Here is an 18,195-nt window from a genome sequence, read left to right as displayed (position 1 = left end):
CTCTAGCCCTTAGGATTTGATAGCAATGAGAGGAGAAGAAACTACGTAACTTTCTTTTGTGTAAATAGTTTAGAAAACAGTGAAAAGGTAAAAAGGAATTAATAAAATAACTTTATATAACATCCTCGCGTTGCTATCAAAACCCGGCGAAATAACCCGTAAAACCGACTTACTCGATCGAGTACGTTACTTACTCGATCGAGTGCCCCCTACTTGATCGAGTAACCCACTTACTCGATCGAGTACCCATCAGCAGTACACTGTTTCGAAACCAAAACTCACTTACTCGACAGAGTAAGTCTTACTCGATAGAGTACCCAACAGTATAGAAAACCGTAGTATTACAGTCTTCCCTCCTTAAAAATGAACTTTGTCCCCGAAGTTCAAACTCATACTAAAAAACAAACATACTAACTCAACCACGACACAACAACGCAACAAAACTCAAAACAAAAACCCAACAAAACCCCAACCACAACTCAAACCGACTCAAAACAACTACTAACTGTACAAAAACTAACATAAAACCATACCAAAACCATATGCGATCATCTCCTACCCCCCTAAAAGAAACATGGTTACGTCCCCATAACCACACATACCTGATAAAAAAGAGACGGATACCGCTCCCTCATAGCCTCTTCCGCCTCCCAAGTAGCTTCCTCAACCTCATGATTAGACCATAGAACCTTGAGTAGCACTGTAGATACCTCATTTCTTCACCTCCCGCAAACCGCCCGGTGATGATTGGGCCGCATGTTTGATACGCGGAACGATTTGTGACAATTCGTAAGATTATCGTCAAGCGATTGCTCAAATATTAATGTCTACCTCATGGTTGTCATCTACGTCCCGATACGGTCGTTTTGGCAGTAATTAGAGTACATTCGGAGTCCGGGCCTAAAACCGTCTCCATTTTCTGATAACCGTTAAATCCCGAGTCAGAATGTTCTGGAATGTTCCAGATATTTCTATTCCATATTTCACAAACTTTATCTTTTGGTAAGTAAAATCCCGTAATATTCATATAAGATATTAAGGAAATCGAATTATTTCCGTCCTACCATAACTCAAACGCGGAAATCTTTCTTCAGCAGGAGGAAACCTCCTGGGAATAGACGCAGCAGGTGCTGCGCCTCTTCCAAGAGACGCAGTGGCTGCTGCGCCTCTTCCCAGGCCCTTTTCTGCGTGTTTTTCGTATCTTTTTCATATCTTTCCGAGATTCACTTCCAAAGAGTCTCCGAAACCCTAATTCCGTCGCGTGATTAGTATAAATAGGAGCCTTCGCTCCTCATATTTCTCACGCGAGTGTCTGCCCGTCTCTTCTCCCTTTGCATTCTAGACTTTGTTCTTACTTATTGGCGCCTACATGCTTGAACGTTCGACCACGTAAGCTCGGATCTTTCCGGGTACCAGCCTCTCCGTTGCATGACCGACCAATTTGACCAACTCCACCATAATCAACTTAATTAATCAATCGTTTTCCTCTTACGAGGGCACTTTCTTTGCATTCGCGTCGAGCATCACTAATCGATATCTTAGTCCTTCTCGTTTCGTCAACATGTAAGTCTGAGGGTGTATAATCCTTATTTATTTATTGTATTTTACTTTTCGTATCATCAATTATAAGGTTTATGTCGAAAATACCATTAAAACTGATTTCTAAAACCCTTTGTTAAAACCTGTTTTTGCGGATTTCCAGTAGATAACCGTCGAGAAAGGACGCAAAGAATCGCGCGCCTCTTCGAAGGAGCGCAGTTCCTGCTGCGCCTCTTCGTGAGGCTGCCGCATTTCCTGCTTCCTTTCTTCTTCGTTTGTCCTCTGTAATTCGTGTTCAAATTCTTTCTTTTGCTTGATTCGTCTGTTAATTCTTCGTCTTAATATCATAATAAATCCACATGTGTTATAATCACCGTCATTCTCATGTTTAATTTGTCATAAATCCGACTTAAATCCCTAATAATCCAATATTTGCGGGTTTTCGTCATTAAATTCAATTCCGGGTTGTAGAGATTCAATTTGTTCATATTGAGTTTCTGGAATTCGTCTTTGACATAGGTTTTATCTGTTCATTCACATGTTCGTCGTATATTCGTCATTAATCCGTCGTATCCGACTTAATTAATTGATTTAATTCGTAGGACTCATTAATATTTTTCACTTCTATCATTATTCCATCATGTAATTAATCCGTTTGTATCCGTCTCATTCATATTTTACTGTTTTTATGATCCATTCATATGTTAAATAACATGCTAATCACTTTCATCCGAGTAAATTTCATTAATCGATCATTAAATTCACCAATTAACATTAACGGCTTGCAATTACGGCTTCACAGCCAGAACTGAGCCAAGGAAGACGCGGCGTCTGCGCGCCTATTCAAAGGACGCAGCTCTCTTTGCGCACTTTGTTCTGGCCGAGTTCTCGTCCTCGAACTCGTTTCGCTTGACTTAGCTAATTAGTTTACGTATAATCTACTATTAACCGTAATATCACGCTAATTCCTGTTCGTTAATTTATTTGATTCTTTCTTTCTTTTTTTCATTCTTTTTCTCAAATTATCCGTTTTAAAGGTATTTTCGACATAAATCGCCTAATCTAATGTAATTATTGTAATTTATATTTATTGTAATTTTCTTTTATTGTATTTCCTTTATTGTTTGTATGCTTTCACATGTAAATGAGCACTAAATCCTACTTCGACCCAATTGTATGCTAATTACGTGTCAACCGACTTAGTACTAATTCTTCACATGCTAGGATTAATCTACTTGTTTGTTGCATTGCATGCATTATAGCCGACGATATATCAAGTACGAATAACTTCCCTAATCATTAGTAGAGGCCGCTATCGAGGCAGGCGGGATTAGGTGTTCGATCAAAAGAGCTTCCTAATACGTACCCTCACCCGTTACTCCAGATATCTGTGAACACCCGTGTTCATTGGCATCCACGAGAGTCATTCTAGACATAGAATGCTAAGGGTAACGATTGCTTAGTGTTCATGTCACTACTTTGTGTCTTGACATGACACGAGGTATTCGAACGGTTCCAATTTCCCATAAAAATTGGTGGCGACTCCATACAAAAATGCAAACGCTTGTTTCGTTTTCACCAAGCGCCCCCGTGGGCGGCCCGCTGTCCACAGTTTGGCGACTCCGCTGGGGATAATACATTTACGTGTAGCCAAAAGGGTGAAACTTGAACAAGGTTAGGGAATAGTTTGTACAAGACAATTGTCGGTTTTCATAACTCGGTCTTCCTAGACCGTTTAATTCGGCCTTCCTAGGCCCAACCCAACCCATTCGACCAATCGTCCCGTCTAAACGGTCCTAATTCTTATTTGGGCCTAAGGATGGATAGCGATTGACGTCATCCATACCATGATGCTTACTCTTGTTTGTATCAAGGGCCTTCACTACTTGAGGAAATGGACTAGGAATCGGCCTTACTCTTGTTTGACACGAGCCTCTCCACAGACTTCGGGTTTGATGGTTCGGTATGGCAACTCACCCTTTAAACTAAAACCCTTCTAAATGCACTCAGCATCCCGTTATAATGCTTGTATAAATGTGTAAACCTTACGTGATCACCACTTCTAAACAAAACCATGACGAATTTTCAAAAATCAAAACCCTTTTTTCAAACAAAATTTCGAAATAGGCTTCCAATTAGCGCAAAATCCGGTCAAAACTCTGTCCGTTTGTCGCGTCAAAATTCGGGCCACAAGCCCATTTCAAAACCTCACTTCGAGTCCACTCCTACAACTACACTACAGTTGGCTAGGACACACATTTTCAAAACTTGTCTTTCTTCAAAGCTCACTCAACACAAGTGGCACACACCCACTTCACGAGTCAAAACTTTTCCTCTTTTAGCAAGTGTGATAGAATGGTCGATCGTGTTTTGATTCGTCGCCGATCTCTTATCCAGTTTCCAAGATGCCCGGATCAAGTGATGAAGCAAATTTCAACCAACTCCAGAATAGTAATGATCGAATCCTAGCCGCGCTAGCCCAAATGCAATCTACTCAAGAACAAACCTATGACCGCCTCGAGCTCATCGAGGGCCGTATCTATGCCGTAGAGGGAAGGTTGCCTCCTCTTGAGAGTGAAGTACTACGTAACTCCGATGATGAATCTAGGGATGAGAATCCTCTCATGGGGACGACTGCAGCTGAGAAAAGACTCCAATACCTAGAGGAGCAATTGATGTACCTTAAGGGTGATGACATTTATAGGGAGAACAATCGCAAGTACGAAGCCGTCAATTCCAAATTGCCAACTAACTTTAACATGACGGATATCCCTAAGTTCAAGGGACACGAGAACCCTTTGAACCACATTCGTGCCTTCAAGGATTACATGTCTATCAAAGGCATCAAACCCGAGATGTTCTTAAGGATCTTTCCTTCATCTCTTGACACCATCCCGAAGCAATGGTTCTACACTTTAGATCACAAGAAGGTCGCCACTTGGGAAGACGCCGTAATCGAGTTCTTTAAACAATATGCGGATAATGCCGAGATCCAAGTCAACATGCGTACTCTAGAGGTTCTTACCCAAAATGACAAAGAAGGATTCACCGACTTCCTAAGTAGGTGGAGGAAGACTAGCACTCAACTAGTTGAACGCCCGGATGAGGCTACTCTTGTGGAAAAGTTTGTGGATAATCTCAAACCCATCTATGCCAATCATTTGAGATATCAAAACATCAAGACTTTCAAGGACTTAACCGTACTAGGAACAAGGATCGAAGACGACATCCGTAAAGGACTCTTGTCCAAAACGGTAGGCCGAGGATATCAAGGGTCCACAAGTCGTTCATACGGCTCTACTAGCAAAACCGATGAAGTTAACCTTCTCGAGCCATCCAAGAAAACTACCCCACCAAGGAAATTCACAAACCTTGGGGACACTTACTCCAACGCTCTAAAAAGGCTAATGAAGCAAGGTAAACTCCAACCCATTGGACCTACTCCCGAACCCGAGAGGAAGTCCAAGTTTTGGGATGAAAATTCGATCTTTGTGAATACCATAGGGGCAAGGGGCACGACACAGAAAAATGCTACAAGTTGAAAAACGTGCTTCAAGACATGATTGAAGATGGTCGACTCCCAATACCACCGGGAGGTAAACCCAACAACACTCAGAATCCTCTTGGAGTTCTAGTGATCACAAGTGATGAATCTACCTTAGATTTCTCACACCTCATATCTCCCACCGAAAATGAAATTCATGCAATCGATAAAGAAGGGCTGTACTCTACTATCTCCCCTACCATTTCCGACTTCATCACATGGGCAAGGAGTGTAGATAAGCAAGTTTGGGAACTGGAAAGCATGGTGACAACCTTACGCAATCCCAACGCAATACCTGAAGAACGTGTACCATTGATCTTCTCTCAAAATGCCACTATGCAAGAAATAATCACCGTGGTTGATAAACTAGTCGATCGAATCATACGACTAGAAGGTGATATCACGAGAATGAGGGAACTAGCTGCAGTCAATGGGGTTTGGGCCGATGATGATGAGGACGAATATCTCATTGAAAACTCTTTAGTCAAGGAAATAGTCCAAAATGGTGAAGACCAAGATGTGGATCACCTAACTTGTTCGGGCCGTCCATATCAAAGCACTACTCAAAACGGTCCAACCAACGTCATCACACCAAATGACAACGAGGATGACCCCACTGATCATTTGCTCAAGCAATTACAGAAAACAAAGGCTGATCTTTCAGTCTGGCAACTAGTAGCAAGCTCGTTCCCACATCGCCAAGCTTTACTGCAAGCTTTGGCCAAGCTAAACGTAGCACATAACTCCACTCCTGAAGATGTAGTCAACTTGGTCTTCCAAGAATCACCTAAGCTAAGTAATCCTATTACTTTCTCAGACGAAGACTTGCCACCTTTTGGCGCTAGTCACAACCTTGCTATATACATCACTGTCATTTGCCTAAAGAAGAATGTGCCAATGACCTTGGTGGATGATGGCTCCGCGGTCAACGTCATACCCCTCAAAACGGCATACAAGCTAGGCATGAAAGAGTCGGATTGGACCCCTACCAATCAAGGTGTACGTGCATATGACGGTACACGACGAAAAGTGGTAGGACTTGCTAACCTAACCATAGCCACGGGACCAATCGAACGAAAGGTTAACTTCCAAATAGTGGACATTGAAGTTTCATTCAACATACTTCTGGGAAGGCCTTGGATTCACGCTTCCAAAGCGGTAACATCCACCCTTCACCAAAAGATCAAGATCCCACTAAACGGCAAAGTAGTGACGATCACTTCGTCACCCATCAAGGCAATAATCGAAAAACAGTCGAACAATCAAGTCCTTGCGGATCCCGTATACGAACTTGGGGGCTTCCAAAGTGTAAGTGTCATAGAAAGCGAATTGGCACCCTTATACTATAATCCCTACTCTAACTTGGTGGTCAACCACATACTCAAATCCCAGGGATACTTCCCTGGAATGCCTTTGAACCCTATTCGGAAGAATACCTTCTCGCCCTACAAGGAAGGCAACTCAACAAGGATACCACTTGGACTAGGATACAAACCTACAAAAGAGGAAGTTCTCGAAATGCTTGCCCAAGTCCAAAACCGCAAGCACGTGGGAATCCAAATGAGGCCATATCTCCCTACTTTAAATGGGTACTTTGTTCAAGAAGGAAGCTCAAAGCTCTTTCATGGATTTCCCGAACCTTGGCATTATCTTGAGAGGAAGTTAGCCGGAATCGAGATCTTTCACGATTGCTACTTCATTCCTCCAGAAACAGTTCCTACCGTCAAAACCCGTCAAGCACCTTGCTTAGACGAACAAGTTAGCCTCTTTGTTTGGAGAAGATCGATTCGTTAGGGCCGCGCAGGATGAGATCATTACTATGATACTTCAAGACGATCGCTTCAAACCCACCGCGTTGATCACAGAAACCAACGCGAAGCAGCAGAAAGGATGGAGAAAATCAATCAAATGGACCAACAATCAAGGAAGACTCTTCAAGCTCACCACTGGGGAAGGAGAGATGTTCAAAGGAGAACCAGAAGACGATGAGTTCGAGTCGGAGTCGGAGTCAGAGTCGGAGTCTAGAGAAGTCATTAGAGAGTCCACTCCTGTTGTCATCCCCACTCCCTTCGTTTCTCCTAGCTTAGTCTCGAGTAGTCACAGTAGTTCGGGAAATGCCCCAACCACTGTCCCTTTACCGCCATTGACAATGGATCAGTTGGCTTCTTTGTTTCAACTTTACTCAAATCTTAATATGAATAAATCAGGTTCTGCTTACTCTTTGTGTTATCTTGAGTGCAATTCTGTTTACGATGATACTAAGGATGACCAAGACCCAGACTCAATCGAAATACCTCCCTACGAAGCCAAAGAAATACTACAGGAAGGGGAAGGGGGACCAGTAACAGAGGACACCGAACCCATCAATGTAGGAACCGAACTAGAATCCAAAGAACTTAGGATAGGGACTACCTTGAGCTCTACCGAAAGGGCCGATTTCGTAGACCTCCTAAATGAATTCAAAGACGTTTTCGCTTGGTCCTACAAAGACATGCCAGGGATCGACGGGGATATTGCCGAACATAGGATTCCGATTAAGCCAGGTTTCAAACCTGTGAAACAGAAGCTTCGACGAATGAGAACAGAATGGGCTCTAAAGATTAAGGAAGAAGTGGACAAGCAATTTAAAGCCGGGTTCATCAAAGTTTTCGAGTATTCTGACTGGGTAGCTAACATAGTACCCGTACCCAAAAAGGATGGGAGAATCCGTGTTTGCGTCGACTTTAGGGACTTGAACAAAGCAAGTCCAAAAGATGACTTTCCTCTACCTCACATTGACATATTAGTGGACAATACTGCCGACCACGCATTACTATCCTTCATGGATGGATATGCGGGTTATAACCAGATCAAGATGGCCATGGAAGATATGCATAAAACCGCATTCGTTACCCAATGGGGAACCTATTGCTATACAGTAATGCCGTTCGGATTGATCAACGCCGGAGCTACGTACCAACGCACCGCAACTACACTCCTACATGACATGATGCACAAAGAAGTTGAGGTATACGTAGATGACATGATCGTCAAATCCAAGGAAAGAGAGGGACATATTGCGAACCTTCGCAAGTTCTTCGCAAGGCTACGAAAGTACAACATGAGACTCAACCCTCAGAAATGCACATTTGGGGTAATATCTGGCAAACTCCTAGGATACGTTGTTAGCCAACGGGGTATAGAAATAGATCCCTCCAAAATCAAAGCTCTGATCGAAATGTCACAACCTCAAACAGAAAAAGAAGTCAGAGGATTCCTGGGAAAAGTACAGTACATAAGTCGATTCATATCGAAACTTACGATGATTTGTGAGCCTATCTTCAAGAAACTCAAGAAAACATACCACACCATGTGGGATGACGATTGTCAAAAGGCGTTCGACCGAATCAAAGAAATATTGGCTAAACCACCAGTACTCATGCCACCACAACGAGATCAACCTCTTGGTTTATATCTCACAGTAACCGAAACAGCCATGGGGGCCATGTTGGCTCAAACTGTAGGAAGTGAAGAAAGAGCTATCTACTACCTTAGTAAGAAGTTCTTGGAATATGAGTGCAAATACTCACAACTCGAAAAGACATGCCTCGCTCTTGTGTGGGCAACGAAGAAGTTACGCCATTATATGCTTAGCTACTCCGTCAAGATATACTCCAAAATGGATCCAGTCAAATATCTCTTCGAGAAACCCGTCCTTAACGGACGTCTAGCAAGATGGACCTTGATGCTCTCAGAATTCGACCTCAAATACGTACCACTGAAAGTTATAAAAGGTCGCGCCGTCGCCGAATTCTTCGCAGAAAATCCTATCAATGACGCACAAACCATAGATATTTGGTCATTTCCCGACGAGGATATACTTCAAACTGATGTAGACTCCTGGGACCTATACTTTGATGGAGCATCAAACTTAAGAGGATTCGGAATAGGAGTGTTGCTCATTTCTCCTGAAGGTGAGCATACACCAATTGCTGTCAAACTCGACTTCGAGGTGACAAACAATGCTGCAGAATATGAAGCCTGTCTCATTGGGCTACAAGCGGCAGTAAGCTTAGGCATCAAAAACCCTCCGAGTACATGGGGATTCATCACTGATCACCAACCAAGTTACAGGATCTTGGAAAATCCGAAGCGAAAGCCTCGCACCCTATCAGGCTAGGATAGACCAAGTCGCTCAATTCTTTGATCACGTAACCTACCTACACCTACCTCGGGAGGAAAATCAATTTGCAGACGCTCTTGCGAAACTTGCATCTTTGATAAATATGCCAGATCACATGATGGAAATGCCTTTGTGCATCGAACGACGGCCAGAGCCGGCTTATGTCCACCAAATCACCGATGAAGAGGAAATCGCATAGGAGCCCTGGTTCCAAGCAATCCTGAATTTTAAGCTTAATGGTACCTATCCACCGGATATGGACAAGAGGGGACAACGTGCTATACGCCTATTAGCTTCCCAATACGTTCTCATGCAAGGAGAATTATACAAAAGAACACCTCTTGGTGTAGTACTACGTTGCCTTGATCATTCACAGGCACGAAAGGTGATGGAAGAAGTCCACGACGGAGAATGCGGTCCTCAAATGAGTGGGCCTATGATGGCAAAGAAAATCACACGTCTGGGATATTATTGGAGCACAATGGAATCCGATTGCATCAAATACGTAAGACATTGCCACAATTGTCAAATCTTCGGGAATGTACAATATGTCCCTCCTTCACTGCTCTACACAATGACATCTCCTTGGCCATTTTCTGCATGGGAAATTGACATAATCGGAAAGATAACCCCGGCCGGAACAGGAGGTCACTGTTTCATTCTAGTGGCAATCGACTATTTTACCAAATGGGTAGAAGCGGCTTCCTACACTGGTCTTACGGCTAAAAATGTGGCAAAATTCATACAAAACAACATCATCTGTCGATATGGTTGCCCACATGAGATCATTAGCGATAACGGGTCACACTTCCAAGCTGAAACCGAGCAGCTGCTAGCCAAATACAAGATTAAGCATCACCACTCTTCGCCCTATAGACCACAGACTAACGGCGCGGTAGAGGCGGCAAACAAGAATGTTGTCACGATTCTTAAGAAAATGATCGACAACTATAGAGATTGGCCAAGCAAGATACCCTTTGCCTTATGGGGGTATCGTACATCTGTCAGGACGCCCACTGGGGCTACTCCTTTCTATTTGACCTACGGCATGGAAGCCGTACAACCAGTCGAGCTAGAAATACCATCCCTGCGTATTCTACTAGAAAGTCAAATCCCGGAAGCCGATTGGAAAAAGGGATAGATATGAAGAACTCATCCTCCTGGATGAACGTAGGCTACGCGCCTTACATAATGTCCAAACATATCAAGCACGTATCAAACGAGCTTTCAACAAAAGGGTTAGGCCAAGAAACATCAAAGAAGGAGACTTAGTACTCAAATCGGTTAGAGCTCTTTTACCTGTCGACCCAAGGGGAAAATTCAAACCTAATTGGGCCGGACCATTTCTAGTCAAATCCATACTCCCAGGGGGTGCAGTTAGAATCACAGACCTAGATGGGAATGAGTTTTCAAACCCCACAAACCTTGACCAACTGAAGCGGTACTATGCCTAGAATAGGAACAAAAGACGCGCCTCGCGTAAACCCACGTGTCGCTCTTGTGGCACTAAATAAACGCCCCCCGGCCCAAATTGAAATAAGCTAATGTCACTGTGCTCTTGCATTTTGACAAGTTTGTCATCCTCATATCATCAAATAAACTAAATTCGCACCTCCAGGGTAAGCAAAAGCTCATGCTTATTTTCTATGTTCATTACAAGCTCTTGCTTCGAACAATTATTCTTTTACATTTACTCGAACTACGCGCAAGGGTTTGATTTCGCTTTTCAAGTGAATACGTAGGCAATCCTTCACGGGATTCAACCCATCATATCTAAAATGTAAATAGAAGGACATTTGCATTGCATTTGAAATTCGACAAGGATAATAAGTAGAAAATCTCAACGGTTTCATAACCATTTAACCTTTTTATTTCATTTCCTAAATAATAATAGTACGTTACATAATAAAAATATAATAGGCTAGGATTCTAAAAATCCCTCCTTTTTATTACAACAACAATAATAATAATAATCAAATAATAAATCAAGACTCGGGCTATTCCTCCATCTTCCCCTTGCCCTTGTCATTCTTGTCATATTTCTTGTCACGACCTCGAGCCGGACGCTCTTGCACCACTTCAGACCTAATCACCAACGGTTTTTCTCGAGGCCTGGCTCTTCCATTCTTGCCAACCACCATTTCTGCGACAGGAGTAGTCTTTGATTTCTTCGAAGGATGAATGACTTGAAACCCGGCTTCTTCTTCTCCCTCTGTCAGATGCTTCTCCTTCTTTTTCTCTCCCTCGCGCACCTTGTAATCAACAGGCTCGCGTTTCCTCAGTCTCTCGCGCTCTTCCGGAGTAGTAGCCTTTCTCCACCTCATATAAGAATCCGACACCCACAAAGCATTGGCGGAGAAGCTCAAGAACCACATGTTTCTTTGGGCCCATTTAATAGCCCATTCCCTTCGACTCTCGGTAGTAAGCGCCATAGCAGTCTGCGGGACGGTGTCAAGCCTTGGGATCGTCTGCTTCAGCCCAACTTGCCTCATCAGCCTTTCCGGAAAGATGCATACCATAAACTCCAGTCCGGGAATGCGCACCGACCTAGTGGGATCCAAAGAAGACACTCCAGTGACGGACTTGAGGTGCCACCACGGAATGACCCACCTGATCAACGGGCCATCATCATTCTTCAGCTTGTTCTTCCAATAATCGCAGACCCGGGTAAAGTCCACCATGTACAACCGCGTCCCCATCGCAATCGAACGAGCATGATAGGAAAGTGCATGAACTGGGGGCTCGATCAATCGGAGCCGTTCCATAAGCCAAACCTACCAAAAATGGGTATTAGACATCAAAAAAAAAAAAAAAAAAAAAAAAAAAAAAAAAAAAAAAAAAAAAAAAAAAAAAAAACAAAACAAAACAAAAAAGAGAAAAGAAAAGGTGTCTTTTACCTGCAAAATGACGGGACTCCCCAAGAACGGCAGATCGCGGTTGGATTTCCTATTATCCAAGCCCAAAATAATCTCTCCTAAGCATAAGCAAGTCGGGCTCCGCGACTCCATTTGCTCAACAAGGCCCAAAAGACGGGGATCACCTCTCAAGTCTTCATCAACGTGTCCTTGGAAGACATACACATGCAACAAACAAAAGCCAAATGCCCTCCTCCTAGCAACATGAGAAACAGTAGGGTCGGCCCTGTTGATGAATCGGTCCACAAAATCCAACATTCTCACGCCTTTCGGGGTAACTAGACGATCCACCTCAAGTCTGGTCAGTCCAAGCAAGTCTCTAAATTTGCTCTTATACCCTTGTGAAGTGGAAGGAATGGCAGGTAAATGTTCGGGGTCCCACCCACCAATAGCAGCAATTTCTTCAGGAAATGGGCAAATGTCACCTCCTGGGAACGCGAAAACATGATAATTCGGGTCCCAATAGTCAAGGCAAGCATCCAAGAATGGTTTTACAACCTTGATGAGTTTCAAACTCAACAAAGACCCAAGGTTATAAACACCCATGTCATGCTTCTCCATATTCGAAAATTCGTTGGTCCATTCCTTCATGCGGATCTCCAAAGTATTCATAATGACAATTTTCTTTTGAAGATTTATTTTGAGAGTTTTATGTGAATAGACGAAGGCGAGACGAAAGATTTGTGTGAATTAAAGCTCCATCGACGCTTCTATTTATACTATTCTCTGTTTCCAAAAATCCGTCAGAACGGACCAGCTTGGGAACAGGCGCAGCACCTGCTGCGCCTCTTCAAAGGGACGCACTCATGCTGCGCCTCTTCCCAGATCTCACTTCGTGATTTCGCGTTGGATCTTTCCTAATTCTATAACGAATGATTTCCTATTCCTATGGGATTTTATTTTGGTAAATACGGGAAGATTACCATGTTTCAGGTTTCCTAAATTCGCGGGCACGCATTTCGAGGCGACGTCGACACCTTCGCCATTTCATCACACTTAATTCATTTTCTTTTTTGGGAAATAACTTTCATCTTAATTCATTTTCTCTTTTAGGAAGTACTTTTCAGCTTAATTCATTTTCTTTTTTTGGGAAATAATTTTCATTTGTTTTCATTATTAACAAATTTCAGTGTTTTTATTCACTTCAGTTTCTTAATTTCATTTCTACATTTTCTAACTTATAGATTTTTTTTTTTTTTTTTAGGGGGTAACCCTCCCTACCGTCCGGTCATTTCCGGCAAAATTTTTGCTTTTTTCGTGTTCTTTTGAGTCTCATTTTGCGCTAATTAAGGCCATATGTATATAAAAATGTATGTTTTGCGTGATTTCTATGTAAATTTCGGCAGCATGACGGCGCAAACCGTTATCTACCAAACCTGTTCAAGAACTAACCTGCAGATACAAGCAACACAACCAGAAAGCAAAGGCACTCGGCCGTCGTATATACGCCAAACAAAGCAAATGTACAAGCAAACTGGGGGCTTGCGCCCCAAACAAAGTCCAAAAATGTTCAAAATCAAATGTCCAAATGTACAAGTCTACAAAGCTACACAAAACTACTGCTGGGCGCCCTCCAACTCTGCAACTCTCGCCGCCAGAACAGCGATCTCGGCGTCCCGAACCTCGAGCTCCCTCAACAAGCGAGCTGTCTCCTCCCGAGACTGGGTCAACTCTCGCTCCAGCCCGCGGTCACCCTGTAAACAGCAATAAATTGGCTCATGTCAATCGATTCAAGCAAAATTGAAAATAGAAAAATCAAAAATCAAAAAGAGAAATAGGCGTAAGGTTCATACCTGACGACCTCGACCGCCAATGAGTGCCTCGACGGCAGTAGCTCGCAGCCGGTTGGCCACCCTCCATAATGCCACGAACCGAGACGGCGCGACCTGCATTTTCAAAGGAAATTCTCAGCAAATTGAACAAACTCAATCAAATGTGTTCCTACACAGAAGTTATACAAGTTAGAGAGTCACCCTCCGAATCAGATGCTGCCAGTCGTCTAGGCCAGCATCCATCACAGCTACGTCAAAGTCACGCAGCTCGGAGATCATCGTCCTCCCGGTCGCGTCAGTGTACTCGAGGGTCTCGGGGTACACTGGGGGCTCGATGCCCGCCGCCTCGACCTCCTGTAAAGACAAATAGCTCTCATTAATCGATGCTCTTTCGTCGTAATTTTCAAAATCAAATCAAGAAAAAGTAAAAAATACTCACCACTACCGGCCAGTATGCCAACCTCCCGTAAAGGAACGCCGAGTAGTCCTCGCCAGGAAGAAGAAGGTCGTCACCACTGGCACCAGCCAAGTCCGCCTCCCTCTCAGCCTCAGAAGGCTCCCTAAACATCGTCCTGGGACGATCGACGGGAACCGTCAACGCGTCCCGAGAGCACTGACGAGCCAAACGCTCGCCCAAGTACCACACAGGACCCATCGACGTCCTCAACAGCAGTCGGCTCGGGCTCCTAGGTCGAAGGACCTCAGCCACGAAAGGAGGCGCTCCAGCGTACTCCGCCCAAGGTCTGGGCACCCACTATGACAATATAAGGCAAAGATCATTCCTATGATCAATTAAAGGCAAAGTATAAGAAGTATAAATGAATACAAATGGGATACTCACGCTGTTCAGCTGAAGAGCGTTCACGTCCCGCCGGTAGACGTTGTGAGAAGAACGCTTGCTCTTCGTCCGGCACATCACCCAATCCCTCACCACAGGATAGGCCCTCTCCAGCGGCTCCGTCCTCTTGGGCGCGAGACTCGGGAAGTAGGAGTACACCCACGCCTGTAAAGCAGAATAATCAATGACGATCTTTCGTGATTTGATAAAGAAAGGAATTTACTTTGGTCTAAAGGAAGGTTCATACCTCCAGTAGTCCAGTCCGACAAAGACTGGAGAAGTCCCCTTCTTCATCAACTCCGGACGAACCATGGCCCTCATGAAGCGGATGAGGACCGCAAAACCAAGATGACCGGCCCCAGCGCCCTAGGGAACTCAAGTCGAAAGAAAGGGAAGAAGCTTCGTCGACAACCTCTCGCCCTTGTCTCCGAGGTAAATCGAAGACAGGAACCACCAAAGCCACGCAGACGAGCCCCTCGCTCACCAGACGAGGGAGGAGGAGCCGTCTCCCTCCCATCGATCGTCACGGCACGGGTCTTCCCCGCAAAGTAGTCTCGAACGTAAGAACGGGTACCAAACCCAAGATCGCAACAGACCTTCGGCGACAAGTTCCACCGATCAATCTCCTCGCCTCGGCCGAGTCCACCCTCATGGCGCGTCTCTCCGCCACACCACCTCCTCGGTCCCGCACGGCGGACCGAGAAATCATGCCGTAATCCTCCAAAGTGACTCCCACCTCACCAAAAGGCAGGTGAAACATGGAAGTAGTATCCCAGAATCGGTCCAAGAAAGCACGGACCAGGCTAAGATTAGCCCGCAACTTCCTCTTCACGATATCCCTCCAGACCTGTACCAAAGGACCGAACGCTCCACGCTCGATCATGGCCCTCTCCTCCGCCGATCGACCGCTCGTAGTGCTCCCATTTGTCGTGTAACCCGAGAACGACCTGATGTTACCAGCCTCCTATTATGATTTGAAACAAAGCTATCTTTAGTTTTGAATGAAATTTGAAAGAAATTTGGACAAAAGGATGAATAGGGGATGAGTAGTGAGTAGTGAATTCCTATTTACCAAACTTTTCACCGTCCTGTAGGACAGGTGACCCTCTGCAGCCCACACGAGGTGCCTACTCTCCCAGGTCTCAGCCCACGCAGGAGCTCCCCTCAGCTGACGACCTCCTCGCCCGAAGTTGGCCCGTCTCGGGATCTCCTCCTCCTCGACGGCCTCCTCCTCGTGGAACTCAGCAGCCATCACCGCAGTGGTGAAGGCCTGCTCTAAAGCCTCCTCAACAGTAGCGGCGTCTATCTCCATGGGAGCTCTCCCAGAAGTAGAAGCCTCATCACCTGCAACGTTAAAGCAAATTCAGGCCGCGTCACACGACGACGAGCCTTTGTTAAAGGAGTTTTCGAGCCTTCAAAGCCCTGAAATCGCCCTTTCCTTGCCATCCTTGGCCATATTCCCATCAACCCAATCACTCATGTGATAAATTGAGTCAAGTCAAGTCCAATTCGAAGCCTAGTTCCGGGTTCAAGTCGAAATTTCGGCAGCATTTCGCTATAACAACGATTATGCCCTAGAAAGGTGTCCTAAAAAAGCTGTCACAAACCAAAATTCCGAGATGGTAGAAAGTTTGCCCATCACCCAGGGATCCCAAATATCAAATTTCATCGCAAATGGGCAATCCTAAGGCTATTTTCGAAGCAATTTAGGGTTTAGCTGTAAAACCGTCTCAAAATTTCACTCAAAGGCTCAAAACTTGATGAAAATTCGAAACAAATACATGGTTATGTTCCTAACATTACCTACTATCCATTTCTAACGTCAATTTGACAAGGCAAATGTGTTTGGGGGAAAAGCCCCAAATTTTCGATCAAAAGGGTCGAAAACCCTAGATTGTGCGGCTCAAAATTGGACAAATGTAAAAGATTAATGCAAGATTGAGATACATACCTCGATTAGTCATGTTTAAAGCAAGCTTTTGAATCAAACCTTGGCGGAAATGGTGAATATTTGAGAGAGAAATGAGTGATTTGTGTTTCGAATGCAAATGAATACAATCCCTCTGATTTTCGCGTTTTTACGCAGGAAAACCAAATTGGGGAATAGACGCAGCAGGCGCTGCGCCTCTTCCAAGAGACGCAGCTCCTGCTGCGCCTCTTCCTTTTGTTCCCTCCATACGGATTTTCAAAAATTCGTTATAAGTTCGTTATTTGTGGGCCCATCTTTGGTGCGCCTCTTCCCCAATGCTAGTTTACTCTTTTAGTCCGTTCGACGATTTTCTTTTGTTCCGGCTTGCATTTCCGAGCCAGCAGCAGACTGTTTATTCCTTCCAAGACCCGTTTTTGCTTGTCACAACGAGCATTTACTTATTCACAAGAATTCGACACACATTCATTATGTCTCAAGCGAGAGTAAGCGGATATACTTTCCCTCTCATGGCAAGAAGAATAATTCCCCATGATGTCTCCAGCGAGAGTAAGCGGACGTACGGTCTCTCTCAAGACGTGAGGATTAACATCTACCCAAGCAGATCTTTCCCTCCAGCAGTTCCCAGCCGTGTCCTGCTACTTGCAACCTTTTTCCAAAGATTATCCAAACAGTTTTCCCTCCAGCAGTTCCCAGCCGTGTCCTGGTACTCGCAATATTTCGTGTTTCCCCGCGGAGTTCGACGAAGGTGTCGTTCTCCAGAAGTATCCAAACCTTAGCTATCCTTAAGTTGAACTTACTTTAGGCCTCCTTCCCGTCAATGCTTTCTTTTAGGGTCCCACACCCTAGCCCAATCCTTATATATCCTTTAGGTCTCAACCTTAGCTCCTATGCACCTCCGGAAGCATCTCGAGAAAGAAGTCTCAGGTATGGTCTCTTCTTATGGCTAGCGGGCCTCCTTACGTAGTCTAATGGACTTTAAACGACCCTCCCCGATAGTCGACAGACTCTAAAATGTTCCCGACGACAGGTCCTTGGTTCAGACCCCTTGAACCGCCCCGCGTCGCCATAGTCGTCAGGTTGTAATCTTCGATTGACCTGATGGCTATACTTTGACTTTCGCCTTGTCCAAGCCTCAGTCAAAGTGGGGGCTCTGTAGATACCTCATTTTTGCACCTCCCGCAAACCGCCCGGTGATGATTGGGCCGCATGTTTGATACGCGGAACGATTTGTGACAATTCGTAAGATTATCGTCAAGTGATTGCTCAAATATTAATGTCTACCTCATGGTTGTCATCTACGTCCCGATACGGTCGTTTTGGCAGTAATTAGAGTACATTCGGAGTCCGGGCCTAAAACCGTCTCCATTTTCTGATAACCGTTAAATCTCGAGTCAGAATGTTCTGGAATGTTCCAGATATTTCTGTTCCATATTTCACAAACTTTATCTTTTGGTAAGTAAAATCCCGTAATATTCATATAAGATATTAAGGAAAT

This window comes from Silene latifolia, chromosome 10, assembly GCF_048544455.1.
Source record: "Silene latifolia isolate original U9 population chromosome 10, ASM4854445v1, whole genome shotgun sequence".
NCBI lineage: Eukaryota > Viridiplantae > Streptophyta > Magnoliopsida > Caryophyllales > Caryophyllaceae > Silene > Silene latifolia.
This window is presented reverse-complemented; position numbering follows the sequence as displayed.